The sequence below is a fragment of the Podarcis raffonei genome, chromosome 11, assembly GCF_027172205.1.
Source record: "Podarcis raffonei isolate rPodRaf1 chromosome 11, rPodRaf1.pri, whole genome shotgun sequence".
NCBI lineage: Eukaryota > Metazoa > Chordata > Lepidosauria > Squamata > Lacertidae > Podarcis > Podarcis raffonei.
Window position 1 is genome coordinate 59,131,823 of NC_070612.1, and position 14,483 is coordinate 59,146,305.

Genomic DNA, 14,483 nt, shown 5'->3' on the forward strand with positions numbered 1-14,483 from the left:
TAATGATGCCATCATTTCTGCCTGCATTTACAACAAATCAGAATGGGTAATATCAGGGGAAGGGGCACAATTTCAGGCCACAAGCAAGGGGGCGATTGAAAGACTTTTAGGCTGTAATGCTGGACACACTTACACAGATGAAAATAAATCCCATTGAGCATAATGGGTCTTACTTCCAAGTATAAAGGTAAAGGTAAAGGGACCCCTGACCATTAGGTCCAGCCGTGACCGACTCTGGGGTTGCGCGCTCATCTCGCTCTATAGGCCGAGGGAGCTGGCGTTTGTCCGCAGACAGCTTCCGGGTCATGTGGCCAGCATGACTATGCCGCTTCTGGTGAACCAGAGCAGCACATGGAAACGCTGTTTACCTTCCCGCCGGAGCGGTCCCTATTTATCTACTTGCTCTTTGACGTGCTTTCAAACTGCTAGGTTGGCAGGAACTTCCGAGTATGCAAGCGTATAATTAGGCATTTAGATATAAAGGAACGTTTTACAGAACAGACCATAGATTTGAAAATTAAAAACTCTAGCCATTGCTGCGAATGGCACCTCCAGTAATCAAAGTTGGGAGACTCCTATATATTTTTAGCCTCGTACTGTACATTTGCTGTTGTTTGTACATTAGACACTATTGTGGCTGTTTTACACCATACAATCATAGCCGGAAAGCAATTGGTTAGAGCGTGGTGCTGATAATGCCAAAATCACTGGCTGGGCGGCCTGCATATTCCTAGATGACTCTTGGGGTCTCTTCCTCTACAGTTCTATGACTCTAGGCTTTCAAACAACTGGAAGTAAAGCCAATAGAAGCCAAAGTCAGCCAAGACACATGGAACTACCTAAACTTCCATAGCAACATGTTTGCTTTCTTGGTTTATAAGTGAAAATGTAGGGGCAAGGCACAGGTACGGGACTCAAGACAGCAACTCTCATTGGTTAGTTGCCAACCAGAGATCAAGACCGCCTTGAAGTTTGATGCCTGGTGTGTGACGCTGGGCTGTGGTTGCTTTATTGTGAGAAATGTAACCTCTGCATGCACATGGAGCTTCATGGTTACTTCACCTGCTCTAGAGTTAACTTGGATCCAATTTCTGAGAACCTGTTTGGGGCTAGTCAACTTGGTCTTTTCCGAATGTTCTTTTTTTTAAAAAAAGAATATTTATTGAAGTTTCCAATAGTAATACAATAAAAACCAAAAAGAAAAAAAGAAAAAATAACGAAAATACGAAAATAAAAACAATTTAAAATTTCCATTACTTATTTTTTATTAACTTATTTCCCCGACCTCCTCATACCTCCCTTTTTTGTATTCCAATTCAAATTATTCAACCAATCCTTATCAATAAGTTTTAGCCTATTTCTAATTTTAAAATACTGTATCTTTACATTCTCTCTTTCATCAATTCATTTTTAATTAATCCTTTAATATCTTTTTACCAAAACCACATTAATTCCTTTTTCAAACATCTTATCAACAAAATCCTTAATTAAGACATTTCCCTAAGGTCGAAAGAAAATTCCCTTCCACGAATTTCCCAACTCTCCTAAAAGTAAAACAAAAAGACAACTTATATTGTATACACTTTAAATTCCCATTTTTCATTCCACCCATACACCCTTCCCGGTTTCAGTCCCCAACAAGTCTCAAAGGGAAAAAAAACCATCAACCCGGAGATCTTATATCCGAGGCTCTTAATTCTCTCTCATAGCTCCTCTGCCAGTCTTTTTGATAGTCTTTGATATTAAAAACCAAATCTCGGGGAGACGCCCGCCCAGCAGCATCCACATTCCTTCCAGCCAGGCCTGCATACTTAAAAATAAGGCCTATAGGGTATTCCACATCTTGTTTCATTCTCCTTTCAGTTCCAGATGTCCCCATAGCTCCAACTTCCACCTGAATCAAATTTGTAATCCAAGGGTCATATGATCTCCACATAAGAGGGTCTCTCCATCTTTCATTTTCTAATTCAGGCCAGGCTTCCATCTTCAAATATTTGCTTCTCCTTGTTGCCGTCATGTCAGACCTCAAGTTGCAGCTCGCCTTTTGCATCTGCAGGGTTACGGCTCCCCCTTTTTTCTCTTCAAGATCAACATTATTCTCCTTCTCAACTTTCTCTGTTTGTTCAGTTGAATAGAATTCCTGTGCCGAGGTCTTATCAAGTTCACTGCTGGTACTAACTCTTGTACCCAAAGTTGTAACATTTGTAGTCAAAACACCTATTTGGCCTTGCAGCTTTCCCAAGAGAAAGAAAGTCCTGTTCAGTTCAGACTGGATTTCCTTTCCGACTGCCATTCTTAAGCGTATCAAGGTCAAAAAACAATTTCTCAGCTGGTTTTTAATGCAATGTCCCAAAGCTCCCTCTAGGGGGATTTAAGTTTCTTTTTACTCCTTTCAGTACAAAACCAAAAGTTCCATACGTTAAATTGTAACATTCCTTCCTTCTTTTAAAGCATAAACTTGTAACAAATGTAGACAGTAGAAACAAAGTCCTCTTTTTGTATCTTGACAGCTAACTTGACAGCTGTCAAACTGTTCAATTACTCATCAACAGACTCTCACGGACCACTCCCGGGTCCGGGGGGAAGGGTGGTACATCAATTCTCGGATTTAGTTCTTCTCCTGCAGGTTCCCCTGCTTCCACATAAAATTTCTTGTAATCTCAATCAGTAGAATTAAAATCTTTAACATAGAGTAAGACTCTCCACGACCTTAGTTTGAAGTTCTTTGCTTTAGATTATTTACAGAAAGGCGAGGCAGACTTCCTGGTTGGACCTTCCCTGATCAGTGCCGAATTTATTAATATTTTAAAAATCCAATTTCCGTACTACTCACGGGATGTTGTTTTAAAGTCCAAATTGTCCCAGAAAAAAGGCAGCACTCTCCGGCACCGGCTATGCGGCTTCGCTCCACGGAAGTAGCGGTTGACTCTCAGCACCGCGCCACTTCCCCCTCTTCACTTCGGAGCCCGTTTATGGGTTCCTTAGCGAGTTGGGGGGGCGCTAAAGGTGCCCGCCGAGTCCCATGGTCACAGGCTTCATCCGTCTGTGATTTTTGAAAGGGTCCCCGCTTCGCCGTAGCGGAAAAGACCCGTTTCCCGCGGAGCTATTCCCTCCAGTTCAGAGGGAGTCCGCCATTGCCGGAGGCGCCACCCCGGAAGTCCTTTTCCGCATGTTCTTGGGCTCTAACTTCCATCAGCCCAAGCCTACATGGCCAGTGGTGATGGGAGCTGAAGTCAGGATGTCTGAAGGCTACCCACGCTTTAGTGAGTTCCATTTTCTGCTGACTCCCACAGGAATTTGGATAAAGGATTAAACCCACCTTCAACTCATAATTACCCCAAGTACATCTTAGGACTCACCTGCTTCTTCAAAGATATATTCATTTACTGTGTTTATATCCCACTTTCTTCCCCAAAGAGCCCAAGATGGCATACATGGTTCTCCACTTCCTCATTTAATTCCCACAAGAACCCTGTGAGGTAGGTTAGGCTGAGAGGCAGTGACAGGCCCAAGGTCACCCAGTGAGCTTCAAGGCTGAGTGGGCATTTAAACCCTGGTCTCCCAGGACCTAGCCTGACACTCTGACATGACACCACACTGGCTCTCTTGCCCAAGAAAAATTATGTTGACCGCAGTGGGACTTAATCTGAAGGCATGTGAAAGACTATAGCCATAATATCCCTATGCATTACTTAAAGCAGATATTACAAGTCCTTCTGTAATTCAAGGTTATCATTATCATCATGCGATTTTTAGTACACACACAGAAACATGCCATCATATTTAGGACTGTCATTAGGCACCATCATCTCTTGTTTCATGATGTACATCTGTGTGAGGAATAATTCTTTGAATGTGGTGTGTTGATTACAAGCTATAATTTTGTCGGCCTCAGATTAGCTTTGGGGGGAGAATATGGACCTACCACCACATTTCCAAAATACTTGCTATATCTTCCCCATATTTGAGAGAAAAGAAAATACAGCGGCCACACCAAAGACTATGAATACAATCTTACCAGTGTTTTGAATCAACGTGACTGCATTTAAACAAATCTCATTGTGGAGCGATAAAGAAATTATTAGGGCTCTTAGAATGCGGGAACATTCTGTTCGGTTGTCAGTCTTGATTCACTTTCTCTGCAACCTTTACTGAGAAGACAAATCAATAAAGATTTGAAGTTGCTCAGCCATTAAGTCATGTAAATGCATCATGCATTTAATAGTTAATCGTGCAGGGTCTGGGTGGGTGGTTTAGCATCCATAGAAGCTGGTTCAGACTAGACATGATACCCTATCCATGTCCACTCAAAGTATCTACTAATAGAAGCCATTGGCACTTGCTCCCAGGAAACGGAGTATAGGATTGCAGCCTAAGAAACACGGCACTTGCGACTGCATCTTTCCCTCAAACAATTACAAGCAAGTTTAACACAGACACCCCTGGATTTTCATTAGGAGTGCAGCATACAGGGAGAAGCAGACAACCTTTTTCTCCTTAGCTGCAGTCCTGACAAAAATTCCTTCCCCCAATCTAGTGTCTACTGTTAGCTCTCAGACAAGGCTTCTATGGGCATGAATGGCAACCAGTAGGAGGGAAATTTTAACTGGGAGCACACAGTGGGGAGGAAAGAATTAAACTCTCCCTCCCCGCATTCTACAGGCCCACACAATGAAAATCACCTCCATGCTTGCAAGAACAAGTGAAGTGCTTAATGTCCTATTTAGTTTGCTTCAAAACTTTACATGTATGGAACCACAGTTAAATGGGTGTGAGGTGATCATGGCTTAAGCATAGGTATCACTAGGCCTATAAAAGATGTGAAGAAACAAAGTAGACTTCTGTCTGTTACTTGAAGACAAAATATATGGGCCAGATGCTTTCTAAGAGTTTGCCCTGACCCATAGCTAAATGTTGCATGGTGTGGCAGTTGGGGGAAGATGGGTTAAACTACCTTCTCATTTGTTGTGGTGGTCCCAGTTACCCCCCTCCCCCACTGGCCCGGGTGCTTAGTATTACGTTTTAAAATGCCCTGATATGGTTGCTAACCACATGATGGATGTAACATGTACTTTGTCCTTCTGCTCTCATGGTTAGGGGAGCAATTTTACCTTCCACAGGTGGCTTAGAGGGGCTTGTTCTCCTAACTGGAAGGCTGACTGGAAAGTGAAAATCTGTGTCACGTGGATATCCTAATTTGTTGTTCATCAGCCTCTACTTCCAGGTTATGAGTGCCTGAAATGTTGATTATAGGATTTGTGGGTATCAGTGGAGATCTGTTAAATAGGGTAACGTCAGTGACGAACATTGCATTCGATGAATAAAGAGCTCTATTTTAGAAATGGCAATCAAATACAACAAAGGCGAAGTGCGCAAATGCCTTACATACAGAGCACTGCTCAGCAACCAGGTCTCTGGGTTTAATTTTTTTACCTACTCTGTTGCTAGGAGACGGGACCGCTGTGTTCCTACCAGTTCCACACTTGCTTGAGGATCTAGTAATTGGCGTGTGTGTGTGTGTGTGTGCATGCGCACCAGTTCCCAAAATATCACAGAAATATATTTAATGAAAGGACTGCAGCAGGGTAAGGCGGATGCTGGCAAAACCTGAAAAGGCCAAAGATACTTTGAAGGAATGAGCAAAGTTCAATAGCATTCAGGAATGAAGCAGGGACGCAGTGGGGTTCGACCGGCAAACTAGATAAACAGACATAAAGTGGATCTTAAGTCAAGAGCTGCCTGCTCAAGCCAGGATTGGGCAAGTGTGTAGGTCCGGGGGGCACTGATGTGATCTATGTATCTGTCGACTGAGGACTCCTGCAAGCCTGTTGCAGAAGAGAGGACGACATGCTCAGTCTGTATGTAAACAGCGAGAGAGGCTCACCAAATAGCCTTGTCCATTGGCACAGACATCTTCAGGGAGGAAACTTTAGTGTCCAGCCACACAGCTGACATTTCCCTCCTTAGGGATATTTGCACTGCATAAGCAGACACCAGGGTTGGGGCTACTTGGATTGTATGACATTGGGGTAGGGCTGGGGGTGGGGGCAAGGTTACTACTGCCCTGCTCACATGTTGAGAGACTGCATGTGCTAGTCTTCTGAAAAGGACTGCACTGCTCACATTCATGCAGGGGCAAAACTAGGTTTCATTTCACCAGGGTCAAAGATCTAGTTTGCAGACCCCCGATGTGCATTTGCGTGTACACACACACACACACACACACACACACACACACACAGGTTGGGAGCTTCAATGACACCCCTCTGGAGGCTTCACCCAGGGCAAGAAACCTGGCTAGCCTCGCTGTAGCTATGACCCTGCATTTATGTAATTTAGTTTCAAAATCATAACTATTATAAAACATGAAGGCAGAGGCTGTATAAAGTGATGGAGAGGACCAATGCTGGTGTGTGCGCAGGCAGAGCAGAGATTGGGAACAGTGATGTAGAAACATTTCCCTGTTCACTGCTTCTTCCTTCTCCCCACTCAGCCGTGGATGAGCTAGACTTCATCCGCTATTGTATTCCCACAACCTAGGACTGGCTGAAATATTAGCAGGCAGCTGGTGGCAGAGAAATGAGCGATAGTTCCAGCTATTTCTGCAAAGCAGCCTCTTTGCCAGAGTTACAAAAATACTGAGCCGGCTAAAAGCTCCAAGCATTGCACTTGTTTTTCTTTAATCTTGTGAATATTTCCCTATCTATTTATTTGCAAAACTGACCCTATTGCAGATGTAATGTGTTTTAAATATTTTTAATTCTGGATTTTAAATTGTGTAACCCACCCTGAGACTTGCCGGTGAAGGCTGAGCAATAACGATACTGCTGATAGTAATAAGGTTAAAAATACATATTTCTGAAAGAAGATGCATACTGTTTTATAGATGCTGTGCTGGCATCATATTAGAAGAAGCATTCCCTTGTGTGCAAGAGAAAAGGGAGACAAGCTTTTTTTTTGCAGGAATGTGTTTTAAAATGTTCAGTGCCACTTGCTTGACAGTTCTGAGCAAACAGAACTTTGTGCCTCGTTTGTTGTCTCTGACTGGGTGGAAGGGCAGCAGGTGGAAAGGGAGGCAGGGTTTTGTTATTGCTGTCAAAACGAAAACTCAATAAATAACAAAGATGGTGCTTGCCATCTGCAGTTCTACAAATTATGCAAAATCATTGATGAGCAGCGTATTTCCCATCGATTATTTGTTTAATGGATTAATCTAACCAGTTAACCCATTACACATTCTTACGTACTCATCCTTCTCTTTCCAAAGTCTTTGCAATACAGTGGTACCTCGGGTTACATACGCTTCAGGTTACATACGCTTCAGGTTACACACTCCGCTAACCCAGAAATAGTGCTTCAGGTTAAGAACTTTGCTTCAGGATGAGAACAGAAATTGTGCTCCGGCGGCGCAGCGGCAGCAGGAGGCCCCATTAGCTAAAGTGGTGCTTCAGGTTAAGAACAGTTTCAGGTTAAGTGATCCGGAACGGATTAAGTACTTAACCTGAGGTACCACTGTATACAAATCCCTTCAACACATATAGTACATGTAAACTATGCTTCATAATGATAGACATTTTGCTAGTACAGTATATAGATAATTAGAAGTTTAGAGGTCTTACTGAAATATTGCCTTCTCCCACATATATCTACCTGAACCTTGAGATCCTTTTCAGACACAGCTGCCCCAAGGCATTTTGCCGCCTGAGGCAAAGGACAAGATGGCATCCCCAATCCACATACAGGGTTGGCTGTTGGATCCCACTTCAGCACTGGCGATGGGATAGCACCACACCTAGTTATTTTCCAGGGTGCAGGGCAGGCCATCTGCCACAGACAGCTCTGTTCACCAATCCTCATAGTTACTACAGGCACGTGATGCCTAAGTAGGCTGCTGCCTCACTTAGCCTAACGGAAGGGCCGGCCCTGTTTTCAGAGTCCTGCTCCAGGCGCCTCTGCCAAGGGAAGTGAAATTCTCCCATACCTTTTGCGATCTGTGATTTTAAAGTGATACACTATAAACACTCTGTTTACATGGCATGTATTTTTAGCCATGCCGTGAAACTGGTTTCGAAGTGTGTGTGTGCGCTGTGGGATGGGTGGCAGCGGTTGAGCTTTTGGGCGGCTTCCATAACATCTGTTCCACCATGGCTGATGACCTAGACTTCAAGACCAGCAATGCCAGGGGCCTCTGCTACCTTCTCCATGCAGTGTTTTGCTCAAATTTTGCAAGACTGTGGAGGTGTCCACTTCCAAGACCAGCAAGCACGGTCATGTCAAATTGCTCCTCATTGGCATAGACATATTCACTGGGGGAAATATGAAGATATCTGCCTTTCTACCCACAACATGGACGTGCTCAACATTAAGAGAAATGACTTCCAGCTTTTTGGGATTTAGAATGGGTACCTCTCCTTGTTCTAGGACAGCGGGAGTCTGAGAGAATCTACACCTTCCTGAGGAAGACCTGGGCAAGGAGATTGAACAGAAATATGATGGGTGAAGAAATCCTGATCGCCGTACTTTCTGCAGTTGCTGTCAAGCTATGTAAAGGAACTGCAGTTTCAACTGATTATGAACCAGAGAGGATTACAACCCGCAGATTGTCAGATTTGGCTTCAAACCCCAAATCTCTCTCCCTCTCTCTTTTCTTTTCCCTTCCTTTAAAAAACAAAACAAAACAAAACAACAACCCCTCTCTTCCTTTTGGATTAAACAAAAGAAAATAAGCTTTTTGTGGTCATTGTAAAACAGGACAGCTGGACGCTTAATTGTATTCCTTTTGATATTATTTCACTTTTTGTGGTCCCCTCTCACCTTGGTCCTCCCAATCCCCCTCCCGTTTCTTGGTTGCTCGTAACACTACAGCTGTTTTCTCGCAAGAGAAGTTGAGAATTTGCACTTAAAAAGGGAAAAAAAGAATAATAATATTAAAACTGCTAGAAGGAGGGGAAATTGCAGGAGACTCATGTTGATTCTTTCTCTCTTAAGTTTTAATGCTTTCTGTGTAGAGGTGGAGGTGTTGAGGAGGGAGGTGCGTCTTTTCCCAGAACAACAAACTGAACAAAAAAATACATTTAAAATTCCCGTTGTGAATTGCGGAGAGTTGCACTCTTAACCCTGCCAAATGTGTTTGTCTTGTTTTTTCTGTTGAGGCAACCTGGGAAGGGGAGGCCTGGCTCTCTCTGCCATCGGATGCTCCCCACCCCCTCCAAATAATAATAATAATAATAATAATAATAATAATAATAATAATTTTTTATTTATATCCCGCCCTCCCCAGCTGAAGCCGGGCTCAGAGCGGCTAACAACAATAAAAGTACCACAGCATTCTAAAATCAATTCAAAATCAAATTAATGGCAACCATTGGGCTAGAGTTCTGTGAGGATTACCATATAGTGGTGGTTGCAGCAATTGGAGAAATTCTATTGGGATGACAACCTTTCTTGTGCTTGGAGGTTAATCCATTAAATTTTTTTTGGGGGGGGGTTGGGGGGATCACTGTTCTAGTTGCTGAGCTAGCTTAAAATTCCCTTCTTTAATCCCTTCCTTCTAGAGCACCGAAGTCCCTCTCCCCAGATTTGGAAGTGGGGGCCAGGGGGTGTTCTTCCCACAGGCGCAGAGCACTCCCCCTCAAAGTGGGAGGAGACACCTGCTTGCGGCTTCCTAGCAAATGAGACACTTTTTTGCACCTTGCCTTCATTCCACCTGGGCTCTGGTCCCTGTCAATTATGCTCGATTACCTTCCTTGCCCCCCACTTCCTGGCAACCAGTGCTGTAGCTGCCCCCTAAGCCCCTTCTGTCCTTGGAGCAAGCTAGAAAGTCTCTTGCATGTCCTTCTCCACCTCCAGCCCTTTTCCCCAGGCTGTGTAACTGCACATCCCCCTGTCAGAGCTGTTCAAGGTAGGGGTATTCAGGGGTAGGTAACAAACTAGCCCCCCCCCACCGCCCGTTTCCTTGGTTCATATTTATTCCCCTCTGCTGTGGCCTCCTCCCCCTCCCCCCGTTAATCCAACACATTTGTCAATCAACATTAATAAACGAGCTTAATATGAATACAGTGGTACCTCGGGTTACATTCACTTCAGGTTACATATGCTTCAGGTTACAGACTCCACTAACCCAGAAATATTACCTCGAGTTAAGAACTTTGCTTCAGGATGAGAACAGAAATTGTGCAGCAGCAGCAGGAGGCCCCATTAGCTAAAGTGGTACCTCAGGTTAAGAACAGTTTCAGGTTAAGAACAGACCTCCAGAACGAATTAAGTTCTTAACCTGAGGCACCACTGTATAAAAAATTAAAGAAATTGGTTTCCTCTACATTTCTATTGGCATTTTTTAAATGCTGCAGTTGCACTATTGTATTTCACTGGTTTTTGTTTGCAAGCTGTCTAGAGGACAATACATTTGTTTAAAGGCTGTAAATATAAATAAAACTCGGAAGCCTATGAATAAAAGTCTGAAAGCATAAATCTACGTGTATGTGCATATGCTGTGGGCTGATGCACACCTTCCCACATAGTTTACGCAGAAACCATATCAGACAAAATATGATGAAAGCTCTGGTCATCTGTTGAGTAGGAAGTAGACTGAATGCATGTGGGCAATAGGGGCACTGCTCCACCAAGCTTAGTCTTGATTCCTCCAAACCAACCTGCTTTCTTACAACCAATCCAGAGGGTTCAATGCCTGTCTGCTTCCTCTTCCTTCATTTTGCCCTTGTAGGACTCAGCAGAAAAGAGGATGGGGACAAAAGCAGAAAAGTTGTCCCCTGTCATTGGCTCTGACTCTACTGGCTCTACTACTCTCCTGTTGGCCTCCTTGCCTTCTGCCCTTCAACTCCCCATACACATCAGCCATCACTGGTGGGATGCTGGTGCAGAGAGCTAGATTCAGTCGCCCATGCTTCCTTTTCAAGTAAATACCGTATTTTTTGCTCCATAAGACACACCTGACCATAAGACGCATCTAGTTTTTAGAGGAGTAAAACAAGAAAAAAAATATTCTGAGCAAAACAGTGGATGTATGATTTTTGTGGTTCATGCTATGGCCACAGACATGTGATCTGATGGTGAATTTGGGGTGACCCAATGCAAGAATCCTGCAGATCCATGTGGATCCGTGCTTTGTAACCACGTTTTTGCGCCCCTGGGGCCCCACGCAACAGTGGGTGCGTGATTTGTTTGGTGCAGACTGTAGCCATGGACATGCTATGTGATCTGATGGTGAATTTGGGGTGACCCAATGTAAAAATCCTGAGGATCCATCGGCTTTTACCTCCCCCTTCCCAGGCAGCCTCTGCTAGAGTCCCTTATCTCTCTTCCGATCCCACCGATCAGCTGTTTCCTTTCAACACTCCCTTCCCTCTTGTTTGCTTTAGTGTCTTTTCCTTAGCTGGAGCAGTTTTTTGCTCCTCCCTTTCTTCTAATTTCTCTCCTTATTGCTTTAGTCTTCCTGTTTTCCCCCTTTGCAAGTTTGCTGTCTTTACCTCCCCCCTCCCAGGCAGCCTCCTTTATCTCTAGCATCCCTTATCTCCCTCCCCGATTGGCAAACGATCAGCGGCTTTGTTTCAACACCCACTTCCCTCTTTCAAAAAAAAAGGGGAAAAAAGCATGATCTGCTTTTCGCCCCTGGGCAATTTGGCTCCAGGGACCACGCATTCGCTCCATAAGACGCACAGACATTTCCCCTAACATTTTAGGAAGAATACGTGAGAAAGCCTGGTGTGGTTTGTTTTTAAAGGAAGATGCAGGACATGAGATTAAAAAGGAAGATACTAGCGCAGTAACATGTGGCGACATGAGAGAAATTTGGCCTGCCATTTCTGCCAAGATTTTGGTTGCACAAAGATCCACCTTGCTGATCCCCACTGCAAGAATTCTACAGAACAGTATGTGAAATTTCTTGTATGCAAGGCAAGGCAAGGCAAGGCAGGGGCCATTTCAGATGATCGGCAAGTAATTGCCTCCTTCAGCCACATATTATTAGCATTTGCACATAGAATTCAACATGCTGCCTCATGTGCTACAGTCTCCCTCAGCTTCAGCTTGTAACTCTTCAATACATCCACACCGCAGCTGAAAATTCACATTTTCCAGACCCGTTTTGACCACTGAAGCATGCCCCTGGTTCCACATCTCTGCGTTTTATTCATTCTTTCCATATATCATAGTACAAGAAGCCCAGGTTCTGCCTATTTGTGTTTCAGATCTAGAGTCAAGTTGCTCATTTAAAAATACCCACCCATGGACCCTTTGTAAGGAGCCCAAACACATGAGCTCTGCGGGTGTCTCTCCCCGCCATGTTAGATTGCTACTGCGCGCCAACTAAAATTCATTTCCACATCTAGCTAACTGCATTTCACCAATCAACATCACAAGTGACCACTAAACTAGGTGCCCTTAGAGCTACCACTGATCTTAGGATCCCGCCCGCATTCCTTAGTCTCAGACACTGCAGCTCAGAAGTAAGCCCCATTATGTGCAAAGTGGACCGCAGCGCAGAAGAGTCAAGATATAAGGTGGAAATGGGATAATCCAAGAAACATGATATGGCAAACACACACTGCCAGGCAGTGTAATCAGTTCTGTAACCTTAAAAGGTAAAGGTAAAGGACCCCTGACAGTTAAGTCCAGTTGCAGACAACTCTGGGGTTGCGGCGCTCATCTCACTTTAGTGGCCAAGGGAGTCGCCGTTTGTCGGCAGTCAGTTTTTCTGCAAACACCATTGACCTTCCCGCCAGAGCGGTACCTATTTATCTACTTGCACTTTTTGGTGTGCTTTCAAACTGCTAGGTAGGCAGGAGCAGGGACCGAGCAACGGGAGCTCACTCCGTCGTGGGGATTTGAACTGCCGATCTTTCTGATCGGCAAGCCCAAGAGGCTTAGTGGTTTAGACCACAGCGCCACCCGCGTCCTCTGTAACCTTACCACCATGTAATCAGTTCTGAAACCTTACCACCTTACTGTCAGTTAGTAGAGAGTCAGATTTTAGCCATGCAAAAATCAAGCATATTCACTAACCAGCAGAAACGTCATATGGTTTATCAAAAAAGCTTATGAAAACACGAGGTGGTTTCTGAGATGGTATGGACGTGCTCTTAGTATGCTTAGAACATGCATAGGATTTTTGAAATCACACACCTAACAGGGACATTCACAGGGATTCTTTTTTGGAGGGGTAGGGAAGTAAAACAGTGAAAAGGGAGAGAATAGTTTCTCACACAAAAAGAGAATAATAGTGTTTCTTATCTCAGGTTCTACAAATGCTAGATACTCTGTTTTTCAAATGAATCTGGGGTTGTGGTCATTGGCGGGAGGCAACTGCCCCACCTATAGATGCTCATGACACTTACCTAGCCAGGGATTGTTGTATTTGAATCATAGAATCATAGAGTTGGAAGAGACCACAAGGGCCATCGAGTCCAACTCCCTGCCAATTTGCACTGAAAGAGTGAGTAACTATATGGTCCCACAGCATTTGCGCTACCCAGAGGCATCTAATGCAGGTTTGTGGATCTTACTCCTCAGAAAAGAAGGAATTGCTGAAATCAGACCTTATTAGGTAAAACGGTACATGTGCTGGGCCACTTCTTCACTTCAGTTGTTATTCTTCAGTCTAAGCCCCTACATCTCAAGGTTGCTCCTGCAGACAATCCAGCAATGTGGTTTTTATATATATTGTTATGTACTGAAGTTCTCACCCTGGGCCAGCAGGGGGATACTGTAGATAGTTTTCACTCAGGTCCACGTCAGTTATTTTAGGCGGGAAACCCTGGGTTGTTGTTGCTACAATGTTGACAGCCGGCTGCCTATAAAAGCAGGCTGGCTGAGCTGTTTGCTGTTCAGTTCTGCCAGCTTACAAAATAAAGAGCTGCTTTGGAGAAATCGCTGTGTCGTCTGCTATGTTCGCCCACAACTTAACACTGGCGACGAAGGTGGGATGGATGGACATCAGAGCACAGCCAGATGCAGCCACCTCTGAGCAAAGCTGAATCACTGAGCAAAATCACTGAACAGAACCAATTCAGAGCTGACTGTTCTGGCTAGAGCACAGTGTTCCATCCATCGCGCCTTCACGCCGGCATCGGAATCATGGCTTCACTTGTGCCTCTACCGCCGTTTGCGCCAGCCTCTGAATCATGGGACTCCTACCTCACTCGGTTCGACTGCTACCTCCAAGCCAACGAGCTGACGCAAGTATCACAGGAGCGTAAGCGGGGTCTATTCCTCAGCCTCTGTGGGCCTGAGGTGTTTGAGACGGCCCGAGCATTGGTTGCGCCTGAAGCAGTCCAGGCAACACCGTGGGACACGATCCAAGAGAAGCTCCGCAGCCACTACGCACCAAAGCCGTCCAAGATTGCTGCCCGCCATGCGTTCTACCACCGGAACCATGCAGAGGGGGAGTCAATCAACAACTACACCACCGCCCTGCGACAGGCTGCAATGCACTGCGAGTTCCGAGACTTAGACGATGCCCTGATGGA